Raw genomic sequence first — 15,224 nt, forward strand, 5'->3', positions numbered from 1 at the left:
GGAGAAATGGGAATCCTCTTGCACTGTTGGTGGGAATGCAAATTGGTGCAGACACTCTGGAAAACAGTGTGGAGGTTCCTCAAAAAATTAAAAATAGATCTACCCTATGATCCAGCAACAGCACTGGTAGGAATTTACCCAAGGGATACAGGAGTGCTGACGCATAGGGGCACTTGTACCCCAATGTTTATAGCAGCACTTTCAACAATAGCCAAATTATGGAAAGAGGCTAAATGTCCATCAAATGATGAATGGATAAATAAATTGTGGTTTATATACACAATGGAATACTACGTGGCAATGAGACAGAATGAAATACGGCCTTTTGTAGCAACATGGATGGAACTGGAGAGTGTTATGCTAAGTGAAATAAGTCATACAGAGAAAGACAGATACCATATATTTTTACTCTTATGTGGATCCTGAGAAACTTAACAGAAGACCACGGGGGAGGGAAAAGTTAGAGAGGGAGAGAGCCAAACCATAAGAGACTCTTAAAAACTGAGAATAAACTGAGGATTGATGGGGGGTGGGAGGGAGGGGAGGGTGGGTGATGGGTATTGAGGAGGGCACCTGTTGGGATGAGCACTGGGTGTTGTATGGAAACCAATTTGACAATAAATTTCATATTAAAAAAATAAATGAAAGTTTGGTAGAATTTACCTGTGGGAAAAAAATAATTTAACATACATTTTGAGGTCCACTGAGGTGCTTTCTGGGTAGAGAGGCTAGTGGGTACCATATTTGCATGCTTTCTGTCTTGCTCCAACTTGCAAGTTTCTCTAGGAGTTTGTACACTCCTAGATGAAAATACAGGGGGTAAGCTTATTAACACTCATCTTGGTGGGGCACCTGGGTGGCTCAGTAGGTTGAGCATCTGACCCTTGATTTCGGCTCAGGTCATGATCTTGTGGTTCATGGGATCGAGCTCCAAGTTGGGTTCCATGCTGACAGTGAGGAACCTGCTTGGGATTCTCTCTCCCTCTCTCTCTCTGCCCCTCCCCTACTCGCAGTCTTATCTCTCTCCCAAAATAAATGAATAAACATTTAAAAAAGGGGTCTTGGTGATAATCTTTTGGATTGGACAACAAAAGAAAAGGTAGCAATAGCAAAAATAAACAAGTGGGACTACAACAAATAAAAGAACTTCTGAATAGCAAAAGAAAGGATCAACAGAATGAGAAGATGACCTGTGGAATTGGAAAAACATATATGCAAACCACATATCTGGTGTGGGGCTAATATCCAAAATACATACAGAACTCATAAAACTCAATTGAAAAAAATAATTTGATTAAAAAATGAGCAGAGGATCTGAATAGACATTTTTTCAAAGAAGACATACAGATGACCACCAGGTACATGGAATGGTGCTCAACATCACTAATGATCAGGAAAATGCAAATCAAACCACAATGAAATATCACTTCTCACCACTTAGAATGGCTATTCTCGGAAAAGATAAATAACAAGTGTTAGGAAAGATGTGGAAAAAGGGATCTTTCGTATACTGTTGTGGAATTATCGGCATACCTTGGACACATTATGGGTCCCATTCCAGACCACTGCAATAAAGCAAATACTGCAACAAAGCAATGAATTTGTGGTTTCTCAGCATATATACAAGGGATGTTTACACTATACTGTAGTCTATTGAACGTGCAATAGCATCATGTCTAAAAAAATTATATACATACCTTACTTAAAAAAACACTTTATTACTATAAAATGCTAACCATCATCTGAGTCTTTGGCAAGTCGTATCTTTTTTGCTGGTGGAGTGTCTTGCCTTCATGTGAGTCACTGATGACTGAACAGGTTGCTGCTTGCTGAAGGTCAGGGTGGCTGTGGCAGTTTCTTAAAATAAGACAACACAGTTTACCAAGTGTACTGACTTTCCCTCCCATAAACTATTTCTCTGTAACTATTTGATAGCATTTCACCTGCCGTAGAACTTTTTTCCAAAGTGGAGTCAGTCCTCTCAAACATTGCCATTGTTTTATCAACTAAGTTTGTATAATATTCTAAGTCCTTTGCTATCATTTCAACAATCTTTACAGGATCCTCACCATTAGTATATTCCATTTTAAGAAATCACTTTGTTACAGGTGATTAATAGTACACTTATCATGGCGAGCACTGAGTAATTTGTAGAATTGTTGAATCATTATATTGTATGTCTGAAACTAATATAACACTACATATTAATTATACTTCAGTTAAAAAAAAAAAAGGATCAGGGCGCCTGGGTGGCTCGGTCGGTTGGGCGTCCGACTTCAGTTCAGGTCATGATCTCATGGTCCGTGGGTTCAAGCCCCGCGTCGGGCTCTGTGCTGACAGCTCAGAGCCTGGAGCCTGTTTCAGATTCTGTGTCTCCCTCTCTCTGTGACCCTCCTCCATTCATGCTCTGTCTCTCTCTGTCTCAAAAATAAATAAACGTTAAAAAAAAAATTAAAAAAAAAAAAAAGGATCTACTTTCTTTGCTTCTCCATAAGAAAAAGTCCTCATCTGGTAAAGTTTCATCATGAAATTGCAGCAATTCAGTCACATCTTCAGACTCCACTTCTAATTCGAGTTCTCTTGCTATTTCCACATCTGTGGTTACTTCCTCCACTGAAGCCTTGGACCCCTCAATGTCATCCACGAGGGTGGAATCAACTTCTTCCACACTCCTGTTAATGTTGATATGTGGACCTCTTCCCATGAATCTCAAATGTTCTTAATGGTCTAGAATGGTAAATCCTTTCCAGAAAATTTTCTTTTTTTTCTTTAAAAAAAAATTTTTTTAATGTTTATTTATTTCTGAGACAGAGAGAGACAGAGCATGAGTAGGGGAGGGGCAGAGAGAGAGGGAGACACAGAATCAGAAGCGGGCTCCAGGCTCTGAGCTGGCAGACAGAGCCTGATGCGGGGCTCAAACTCACAAACCGCGGGATCATGACCTGAGTCGACGTCGGTCGCTCAACTGACTGAGCCAGCCAGGCGCCCCCAGAAAATTTTCTTATTTATTTAGAAAGAGAGGGTGCAGGAGAGAGAGAGGGAGAGAGAGAATGAGTGGGGGAGGGGCCTAGAGAGGGGGAGAATCCTAAGCAAGGTTTGAGCTGTCAGTGCAGAGCGCAACTCAAGACTTGAACCCACGAACTGTGAGATCATGACCGGAGCTGAAATCAAGAGTCAGATGCTGAACAGACTGCGCCACCCACACACCCCATCCAGAAGACTTTCAAATTACTTTGCCCAGATCCATCAGAGGAATTGCTATCTAGGGCAGCTATCACCTTTAAAAATGTATTTTTTAAGTAATAAGACTTGTAAGTTGAAATTGCTCCTTGATCCACGGGCTGCGGAGTGGTTGTTGTATTAGCAGTCATGAAAACAACAATGAATCTTGCATCTCTCCATCAGAGCTCTTGGATGATCAGGTGCGTTGTCAGGGAGCAGACATATTTTGGAAGAAATCTTTTTTTTCGGAGCAGTAGGTCTCAAGAGTGGGCTTAAAAGATTAAATACACCATGTTGTAAATAGAGGTGCTATCGTCTAGGCTTCGTTGTTCCCTTTACAGAGCCCAGGCAGAGTAGATCTAGCATAATTAATTCTTAAGGGCCCTAGGGTTTTCAGAATGGTCAGTGAGCATTGGCTTCAACTTAAAGTCACCAGCTGCATTAGTCCCTAACAAGACAGTCAGTCCGTCCTTTGAAGCTTTGAAGCCAGGCATTGACCTCTTCCCTACAGTAGCTGTGAAAGTCCTTGATGGCATCATCTTTTTCCAACAGAAGGCTGCCCCAGGTCCATTGAAAATCTGTTGGTAAGTGTAGCCACCCTCGTTAATGATCTTAGCTAGACCTTCTGGAGAACTTGCTGCAACTACCACATCGACACGTGATGCTTCACCTTGCACTTGATATTATGGAGACAGCCTTTTTCTTTAAACCTCACAAACCAACCTCTGCCAGCTTCAAACTTTTCTTCTGCAGCTTCCTCACCCCTCTCAGTCCTCGTAGAATTGAAGAGAGTTAGGGTCCTGCTCTGGATCAGGCTTTGATTTAAGGTGGTGGCTGGTTTGCTCTTCTAGCCAGACCACTCAAACTTTCCTCATATCAGCAATAAGACCATTTTGCTTGATCAATCATGTGTTTACTGGAGTGGCACTTTTTACTTTCTTCAAGAGCTTTTCCTTGGCATTCGCAACTTGGCTGCTTGGTGCCAGAGGCCTAGCTTTCAGCCTGTCTTGGCTTTTGACAGGTCATGATCTTGCGGTTCACAGGTTTGAGCCCTGCTCTAAGCTGCCAGCACGGAGCCTGGAGCCTGCTTCCATTTCCCTGTCTCCCTCTCTCTCCACCCTGCCCATGCTCACACTATGTCTCTCTCTCTCTCAAAAAGAAAATAAATAAAATTAAAAAAATAAAATAATGTGTGACTCTCCCTTTCACTTGAACACTTAGAGGCCATTGCAGGATTATTAAGTGGCCTAATTTCAATATTGTTGTATCTCTGGGAATAGGGAGGCCAGAGGAGAAGAGAGACGGGGAAACAGCCACTAAGTGGAGTGATCAGAACACACATCTCATTTCCTAAGTTCTTGGTCGTTTTTTTTTTTTTTTTTTTTTTTTTTTTTTTTTTAATATTTATTTTGAGAGAGAGGGAGAGGGAGGGGCAGAGAGAGAGGAAGACAGAGAATACCAAGCAGGCTCCATGACTAACACAGAGCCTGATGCGGGGCTTTCAATCTCATGACTGTCAGATCATGACCTGAGCCAAAATCAAGAGTTGGGCACTTAACCGACTGAGTCAACCAGGTGCCCCCTTAAGTTCCCTGTCTTATATGGGTACAATTCATGGTGCCTCAAAACAATTAAAAATGTATCATCAAAGTCCACTGATCACAGAGCACGATAACAAATTATAATGAAAAAGTTTGAAATATTGTGAGAATTACCAAAATGTGACACAGAGACATGAAACGAGCAAATGCTGTTGGAAAAATTATGCCAATAGATGTGTTCAACACGAGTTGCCATAAGCCTTCATTTCGTAAAAAAAAACACACTATCTGTAAAACACAATAAAGCCAAGTGGAATAAAACAAAGTATGCCTGTACCAGTGAGTTTTACTCATTCATATGTTTTAAAGGGTTAATCAGCCACCTTTTATTCCAATTTCAAGAATGTCTTTCATCATATCTTGTAAGGCAGGTCTTACAAGAAAGTGGAGATGCCTTCCCTCAGATTTTGTTTGTTTGGGAGAGTCTCTTTCATTTCTGAAGAATGGCTTTGTTGGATATAGCATTTTGTTCACACACACACACACACACACACACATATATATATATCAACACAATGAGCATGCATCTGGGCAGAGAAGGAGAGAGAATCTTAAGCAGGCTCCATGACCAGCACAGAGCCTGGTGCAGGGCTTGATCTCATGACCTTGAGATGACCACCTGAGCCAAAATCAAGAGTCAGACACTCAACTGACTGAGCCACCCAGGCATCCCTCAATATTTTGAATACATTTTCCTACTGTCTCCTGGCTTGCAAAGTTTCTATTGAGAAATACACGTATAGTCTTACAGGGGCAAACCTGAATGTGATGAATCACTTTTCTCTTGTTTCTTTATAGTTCTGTTTGTCCTTGACTTTTGACAATTTAAATATAATGAGTCTCTATATAGCCCTTATTGGGTTCAACCTACTTGAAATCTTTTGGGCCTCATAAATCTGGATGTCCATTTCTCTCTCCAAGTTTGGGAAGTTTTCAGCCATTATTTCTTTAATTAAACCTTCTGTTCCTTTCTCTTTCTCTTCTCCTTCTGGGACTCCGATAATGAATAGATTGTTTCTGTTAATGGTATTCCATAATTCATGTATACTTTTTCTTTTTTTTTTTTCTTTTTGCTCCCCTGACTGGATACTTTCAAATGACCTACCTTGTAGTTCACTGATTCTTTTTTTTTTTTAATTTTTTTAATGTTTATTTATTTTTGAGACAGAGAGAGACAGAGCATGAATGGGGGAGGGCCAGAGAGAGAGGGAGACACAGAATCTGAAGCAGGCTCCAGGCTCTGAGCTGTCGGCACAGAGCCCGACGCGGGGCTTGAACTCACAGACCGCGAGATCATGACCTGAGCCGAAGTCGGACGCTTAACCGACTGAGCCACCCAGGCGCCCCAGTTCACTGATTCTTGAACTGATTCTTGGTCAAATCTGTTGTTGAAGATATCTTTGGAATTATTCAGTTCAGTCATTGTATCCTTTGGCTCTAGGATTTCTGGTTTTGTTTTCATTTTTTTGATAATTTCTGTTTCTTTGTTGATCTCATTATTTTATGCATTGTTTTCCTAATTTTAATTAGTTGTCTGTGTTCTTGTAGTTAATTATAAGAGAATTATTCTGACTTCTTAGTCTGACAGTTCACAGACCTCCAATTCTTTATGGTCAGTTACCAGAGTTTTATTGGTTTCCTTTGGTGCTACATTTTCTTGATTATTCATGTTCCTTGTGGCCTTACATTGGTGCCTGCCCATTTGAGGAAGTATGCACCTCTTTCAGTCTTTACATATTGGCTTCAGCAGGCAAATCCCTTCAACAAACTGTTTTGCAGAGACTCTGGGTGGGCTGCCTATGGGTATCTAAGGTCAGGCTTGATGCTAAGAGTCTTTGAGCTCTAAAATCTGGTGCCTTGATGAGCAGATGCTCACCAGGGGCATGCCTGGTGCTTGGGGACATAGTGACGAGCCTGGTGGCTGGGTCAGTGGTGAGGGGCCTAGGACTTGGGTCTGTATGGGGAGACCTGTAACCTGGGTTCATAGGAGTCATCCCTGGGTTCATCGGGAACTAGGGAAAACTGGGGTGGGTGAAGTATGTGAATCCACAGGGACTGGTCTGGTACTGAGAGGGGCTAGCCTGGAGTCTGGGGTCTTGGGAACTGACTTGGAAGTTAGTTCTCTTGGGGTTGGCGTGTCACTGGGTGGGCTAGGATCCTAGATCTGTAAGAACCAGTCTGATGCTAGAGTAGATCAGGGGTCTGGTGCCCTGGGTGCTGGCCTGGTGCTGAGGTTAGTTGAATTCCTGTGTCCATGGTAGTTGGCACTGGACCTGGCTGACAGCCTATGTTCATGGATCCTGGCCTGGAGCCTAGGTTCACATGGGCCAGTTGGGGACCTAGGATAACAGGACCTGCCCGGCACTGAGATATGCTTGGAATCTGGATTAGTAGGATTCTGGTGCTCCAAGAGCTTCCTGGGGCAGTGAGAAGCAGTTGGTGATGGTTTGATCTGGGAGCCTGGGTTCATGGAAACCCAATAGGAACCTGGTGTCACAGAAGCTACCTGGGGCCACTGGAGTGACTTGGGCCACTGGAGCTGGTCAGTGCCTGAGTTGACTAAACCAGGGGCCTGGGCCTACTGGAGACAACTGTCAGTGGTTTGGGTGAGGATCCTGGGTTTGCCGGAGCCTTTTCAGAGCCTGGTACCATGGAAGCCATCTAGGGTTGCAGGAGCCACAGAGGCTGCTAGATTTTGCAGGTGCAAGGTTAGCTAGGGGCCTATCTTTCTGGGAACCCTCAGGGAGTCACTTACAGTCATGAGAGTTGGCCTAGTGCCAGAGTGGGCTGACCTGGGTCTATGGTGAAGTCAGAACTCCCTTTACTCTCCTCTCATGAGGAGGGTCTCTCTCTTCACGTTGGCCGTTCTGAACTTGTGGAAGGGGCAGTGGAAGTAATGTGAATCTTTTCTAATCTCCATGATACATCTTTTCTTACCCTATGCTTCACTCAGGTGCTATAATCCATCATCTGGAATCCTTGGTTCTTGTGAAGGTATTTTATGTGCAGAAAGTTCAAATTGATGTTGCCAGGGAGTGACAAAACCCCTATGCCGCCATTTTGCTGTCTTTACTGTTAAACTTCTGACATTTATTGCATACCTATTTAAATCATTATTATGAAAGATTCTAAGTGCACAAAACAAAATTGTTGTGCCATAGGAAAAAAATGGAGAGGAGAAATAGAACTCTATTAAACAGAAACCATCATTTCATGCTAAAGGAGAACTTTATTTTTCTGAAACAAAAATCCCTCCACAGGTTTGGACACCACAGCTGTGAGCTTCTAATTTAAGGACTCTTGGCAAATGTGTTTCTCGAACTATGAGAGACCTGTCCTGCCAATATTTGGAGACCAAGAGAGTAAGATACAGGGTAAATAAAAATAGGATAGATTTTCATATCCCTTACCTCATCCTTATGCACATAATTGAATGCTATTACTGTTTTGATTACTGTTGGACATCCTTCACCTCTCCTAGGTGTTTACTTCCCATTCTCTGCCCGTCGCATTTGTTCATAACTTTAAGTATACTGGTTCCTCCTCCCTAGAATGCCCTCCCGACCCTCAGTATAATTCACTTTCTGTTAATACCCAGGGGTCTCACATTCAAACCCATTCAGATGAACAATAATTCCACTCTGTCAACAATTTGTGTAATTTTTACTAATTGTCCAGTATGAACCCTATTAACCCTGGAAAATTTCATAGGCCTACATGACAATAGTTGTACTTCTAGGTTTTTTTGACTGGGAACATAACAATACTCATTGATAAATAAATTAGTAGGACCTCAGGAAATTCTTTCATGGTCCTTTAGGGTCCTGGATCTTTAGGTTGGAAAATGGTTTGAATGCTTATGTCACATATTTCTTTCTAGTGTTTTCCTGAGAAGATATAATTTCTCAATTAGAGTTTATTTCCATAAAAATAATAACTTCAGTTTGGACTATTTTATTATCTATATTCCCAGTATGGTATAGATACTTAATTATTTGCTGAACAAGGGAATAGATGACAATTCAACTGAATCTTATTTTGAGAGAGAGAGAGCGAGTGAGCCCATATGTGCATGCACTCACAGGGGAGAGGGAAGGGTGGAGGGAAAGAGAGAAAGAGAACCTTAAGCACATTCCATGCCCAGCATGGAGCCCAACATGGGGCTCGATCTCACAATCCTGAGATCATGAGCCTGAGATTATGACCTGAACTAAAATCAAGAATCGGATGCTTGGGGCACCTAGGCAACTCAGTCAGTTAAGCATCTGACTTCGGTTCAGATCATGATCCTGTGGCTCATGAGTTTGAGCCCTGCGTTGGGCTCTGTGCTAACAGCCTTGAGCCTGCTTATAATTCTCTCTCTCTCTCTCTCTCTCTCTCTCTCTCAAATAAGTAAACATTAAAAAAATAAAAAGAATTGGATGCTTAATTGACTGAGCCACACAGGTGCCCCTCAACTGAATTTGTTGTATTGCTATATAGCTATGTAGATAGTAATACATTTAACTACTAATGTTATATAGGTTAAAACACTTAATAAAAGGTAACATAACAGATAACTTGACAGACTTGAGGTAAGGCGGTCCTTGACAAGGCACCAGAATAAACTCCTACCAGTACTTTTTAAATTTTAAGAGGCATATAAGGGGTGCCTGGGTGGCTCAGTCGGTTAAGCATCTGACTTTGGCTCAGGTCATGATCTCACGGTTTGTGAGTTCAAGCCTCACATCGGGCTCTGTGCTGACAGCTCAGAGCCTGGAGCCTGTTTCAGATTCTGTGTCTCCCTCTCTCTCTCTGCCCCCCACCTTCGCACTCTGTCTCTCAAAACTAAATAAACATTAAATTTTTTTTTTTTAAAAAGAGGCATACAAATCACCTGGAAATTTTGTTGAAATAAAGATTCTTATTCAGTCAATAAGGAGAAACTGGAAAATTCAAGGATGATATTGCTGATCTGGGGACCACACTTTGAGTAGCAAGGCCTGAATTCAGGGACTTCATTTTCAGAGCACTTAAATAGAGTTCTTTACTGAGACATCAGAGGAGAAAAATGTCAACAATCAAATGCCAGTCTGGGTGGCCATATAGATTTAATTAACACTTAACATTGTTTTAGCTAGCTAGCAAGAGATCTAAGTAATGCCTTCTGATGATTTAATGACTTTATTTTCTCATTCTCTTTTGCACTGTTCTCTTCTGTCCAGAGCTTTCTGCACTTATTAATCATAAAAAGACTAGCTTCTGAGATGCCATTTAGAAAATCATCACCTCTTGAAACCCAAATATACCCTTCTCACATTGGCTATCCTCATTTCTATTTTAAAATACTCCAGTAAAATCAAACTGCTTTTTACTGACAGCTGTTTATGGTGCACTGGCAGAGGAAAGCCTTTATTTCATCTTGATCTTATTGAGGGAATAAATTCTCCTCTGGTTTAAGTCTCTATTAATTAGATACTCCTTTACCATATTTCCTGTTAACATTTATAATTAGTGTATCATATAAGACAACATCTGAAAAACTTGGCAAGGGGAGGGAGTATCTTTCTTCCATAATCACACAATACAATGTGATTTACACAGTGAACTTAATGCTTTATGTTGGAGTTTTCTGCTAATTGTACATTTCCCCCAAAACATACCATGCCATGCCATGTTAAATTATACCAAGCCATACCAAGGACAGGAATAATTACAAAAATTTTTTTAACGTTTATTTTTGAAAGAGAGAGAGAGAGAGAGAGGGGAGAGGCAGAGAGAGAGGGAGACACAGAATCTGAAGCAGGCTCCAGGCTCTGAGCTGTCAGCACAGAGCCCGATGCAGGGCTCGAACCCACAGACCGTGAGATCGTGACCTGAGCCGAAGTCAGACACTTAACTAACTGAGCCACCAAGGCGCCCCAGGAATATTTTTGTTTATTTTTGGATGTGCAGTTCATGGCACTGCGTAATTTTTGATGAAGGAAACAATACAATCTGCCACTATCTTGGCCATCTGTACACTTCTGAAAGCACTAAAGAAGTAATCAGGAACATCAAGAACATTCTTTAATCTTGTGGAATATTTTTTCAATCAGAAAAAGAATGCACAGTAATAATGGAATAAAACCCTCTAGGAATTCACCTTGCACTCTGACCACACATCCTTGGCCTTTCTTCCAGACTTCTTTTTCTGACATTAGCCAACTCTCTAATATTGATGAACCCAGTGCTCTGTCCTTAATATCATTTTCTTCTCTCCGTGCACTATCTTCCTGCTCAAGCTCATCCACTCATGATTGAAACTACAGTGATGACTCCTTTCTCCCCAGCCCAGGTCTCCCCTCTGGGCCTCAGGCCTGTATATTGTATTGACTACTAGATGGCTCCACTTGAATGTACTATGCATGTCACAAATAAAACACATTCAAAAGGTTATGAAGCAAGTCTTTTTTTTTTTTTGAGTTTTTTATTTTATATTTGACACACAACGTTACATTAGTTTCAGGTGTACAACATAGTGATTTGACAGGTTTATACCTTGTGCTATATTCATCACAAGTGTAGTTACCATCTGTCCTGTTCTATTGCGATGTTAGTATCATGGACTATATTCCTCATGCTGTGCTTTTTAGTATGACTTATGCATTCCTTAACTGGAGGTCTGTATCTCCTTCTCCCCTTCACCCATTATGCCCAAAGCCCCCCAACCTCCTCCTTTCTGGCAACCATTAGTCTATTATCTGTATTTATAGCTCTGATTCTGCTTGTCTGTTTATTCATTTGTCTTTGTTTATTCCACTTATAAGTGGAGTCATATGGCATTTGCCTTTCTTTGTCTGACTTATTTCACTTAGCATAATACCCTCTCTGGGCCCATCCATGTTGTCTCAAATGGCACAATCTCATCCTTTTTTATGGCTGTGTAACATTCCATCGTGTGTGTCTATATATGTGTGTGTACCACATTTTCTTTATCCATTTGCTTATTGATGGACACTTAGGTTGTAAAACAAGCCCTCTTATAGCCTCCAAGGTGACTAGTGAAATCAAGTCCTTTCTAACTGTATCCCAGGAGATAGTCTAAATTCTTTTATCTCCATCACTTCTAATATTGAATCAATTATCAAGCCTTATTGATTAGATTCCTAAATATTAAAAAAGTATATAGCTTTTCCTAATATCCACCACAACTAACCGCTTTTAATGCAGACATGAATAGTTTCTTTCCTGGGATTTCGCAATATCCTCTTTACTCTTCTTGCTACCTTCAGGGTTAACATTCAAATTCATCTTCTACCGTGCTTCCAGAGTAATCTAAAGCGCAACTCTGATTTTGTCACTATATAGCTTTAAATCATTCAATGTCTCACTAGCTATTAGGTAGCATCCAAATGGCTTTGTCTTTAGCTCTATCCAATTCTTTCCAATTTCCATTTCTTTCTCTATTTATAGATCTCCATTTTTTTTTATGCCTCCATTCCTATTATGCACTATTCTGTCTACCTCCAATCCTCCCCTAGCCACTTGAGAAATATTACTCATACATCAAGACTCTGCTTAATTACCATCTTTCTGTGGACGAATAACTGGATCTCCTCCTGTTCTCACCCCCCTTTGTAGGCAGTTCTATTCTAACCTCAATGCTGTAGATTTACTGGTCTGTTTCCCACACAGGACCATGAGTCCTAGGCCTCATAGGGTGCCTCGTACGGAACATCTCCTTAATAAATATCCCAAAACTATTCACGTTAGTGTTTGCCTAGTCCCTTTTAGCAGCTTACTGCCTGCACCACGTTTAAGATGTCTTGTCTACTTTAGATTCATTCCACTTTATACATTCATCACAGGAGCTCCTGTATGAGAACCCATAGAATTTTGTTTCTCAGATACAAATATCAAGAACAGCTGTGCATCTCTTAATCGGTTTGTGAACACACAGTTATTTGTAGTACGGTGGATCTTAAAACTCATAGTAGTTCCTTCTTTGCTCTTGTACTGCAAGAAATTCAAAGACAAATGTATGGTCCACCTCTAAAAATGGTATAGAAACTTATACAAAGGGTTTTTGTACACTAATCTTAGCTCTTTTTTTCATTTTCTACCGTTATTTTCCTTTTTACCAGATGTTCTCATTTTATCTTTTCTATATTTATGTGTTTTTGTAAGAGAAAGTGACTTTTAAAAATGTATAAAATTAATAAGTGATATGGAATTATTTTGCCCAAGTTGAAATCTCTCTGTTTTTGATACTCAAACTTCTTTATCCTAATTCTGGTTGAAAAAGTATTGTGAACAATATAATCAATTTCTAACTTCTTTTAATAATCCATGGTGAATGTTTACTTTAAGCCTTGATCATTAAACTATCTTCAGAATATTTTTTTTTTACCCAGCTAAGAAAAATTTACACTTTAGGATAAATTTCTTGAGATAAATTTATCATTTCTATATAAGTATAGCTTGTTTTCTTCAGTTTCTATGTGCCCATCATTGTCATTAAGATTGCTATATTTTGGGTTATAACAATCATTGCTGTGAAGTACCAAAGAAAGCTTTTTTCCTTAAAGTTTATTTATTTTGAGAGACAGAGAGAGAGAGAGAGAGAGAAAGAGAGAGAGGGAAAGTGAGTGAGTGAGTGGGGAAGGGGCAGAGAGAGAATCCAAAGCAGTCTCCACACTGTCAGCATGGCGCCTGGCATGAGGCTTGAACCCACGAACCATGAGATTATGACCTGAGCCGAAATTAAAGTCAGACACTTAACTGACTAAACCACCCAGTAACCCCTCAAAAAACTTTCTGGAGTCAGATAATTTTGCATAAAATTAAAAGACATGACTTTAGTGGTAGTTACACTGAATACTCACTTTATAATAACTACTAAAGTTGTATCTACACTTTATATGAGTTTTTCTAAGCATATTATATTTCACAATTTCAAAAGTTTTTCAAAGCTAGTATTACTCAAAGCCTAGGAAGGTATTAAATAATTATAGGTCTAACCCTAGGGAGGTACACAAACAAAGGTTGGACAAAATACTACTTTTAAAAATCTGAGAGCATTGGAAAGCTACAAAGGCACAGATAAATCCTTGTACCAAAAGCCAAGAGAAGAAGAAAATCCAGAAAGGCTAGCCTAGTATTTGGACCACTTTCCTCCAGGGACATCAGTTAATTCTATAAGAGATGGTTCAGAAGCTGAGAAGCTAAACCGGGCTTTCAACAGTCTTGCAAATTTAGGAAGATAAAATTGGAGGGTAGAACCTGCCAAGGAGAGTGTGTTCCTGGCAAGATCTCAGGTTTTAGGTAGACAACCCTAAGAGCTGCTTCTAAGCAGTAAGGGTAACCTGAAATCGCTCAGCTCTCACAAAGTCTGGAGCTCAGGGTCAACCATTCAATCCCGGATTGGATTAAGAAGATCTAGTATTGTTTTGTTCCAAGGTACCTACCAGAAACAGATGTAAATCTTATTTGGGATGAAGGTAACTATCTTAGGCATCAAATTACCTCTATAATTTTTCAAATACAACAACTGGCACTGACCTTAAAAGATCAGGAGCACAGAGACTAAACTATCAGATTGAAACCAAGGAAAAGGGGCACAGGTGCAGCTCAGTTGACTGAGTCCGACACTTGATTTTGGATCAGGTCATGATCTCACAGTTCATGGGTTCAAGCCCCACCTCTGGCTCTACACTGACAGTTCAGAACCTGCCTGGGATTCTCTCTCTCCCACTCTCTGCCCCTCCCCTGTGCTCTCTCTCTCTCTCTCAAAATAAATAAATAAACTTTAATTAAAAAAAAAAAGGAAGAAACCAAGGAAAACAACAGACAATACAAGAGACACACAGATTATCCAGGTGGTGAAATTTCAGATATAGACATAGACTGCTTAAAGTACAAATAGTAAAAATGTATTGTGGGGTTTATATCACATGTAAAAGTATAATATATGACAATAATAGAAGAAAGTACAGGAAGGGTATAAATCCAATTATTATTAAGAAGGTTCTTACATTTTAGGGAACTACTATATTAATTTAAAACATATTGCCATAAATTAAGAATACATATTATGATAACTGGAAGAACTACTGTAAAAGAGCCATAGATAATTCAGAGGAGGAGAAAAAAGGGAATACTAAAAAAAAAAATTAAAAAGAATTTAAGAAAGGAATAACAGTGTCAAAATGGGATACATAGAAAATAAGCAAGATTTTCTTAAACCCAACAATACTTATAATTACATTAAAGGTCAATGAACTAGATGTTCTAATTTAAAAATCAGAGATAGGGGTGCCTGGGTGGCTCAGTCGGTTAAGCATCCGACCACTTGGCTCAGGTCATGATCTTGCGTTCTGTGAGTTCGAGCCCTGCGTCAGGGTCTGTGCTGACAGCTCAGAGCCTGGAGCCTGCTTCAGA

General features: G+C 40.3%; 1 pseudogene; it reads right to left on the reverse strand.

Moving 5' to 3' along the window:
• Positions 1 to 1,702: 1,702 nt before the first annotated feature.
• LOC125924234 (tigger transposable element-derived protein 1-like) overlaps positions 1,703 to 15,224 on the reverse strand; it is a 28,885-nt pseudogene continuing 15,363 nt past the window's right edge.

This window comes from Panthera uncia, chromosome F2 (genome assembly GCF_023721935.1).
Source record: "Panthera uncia isolate 11264 chromosome F2, Puncia_PCG_1.0, whole genome shotgun sequence".
Lineage (NCBI taxonomy): Eukaryota > Metazoa > Chordata > Mammalia > Carnivora > Felidae > Panthera > Panthera uncia.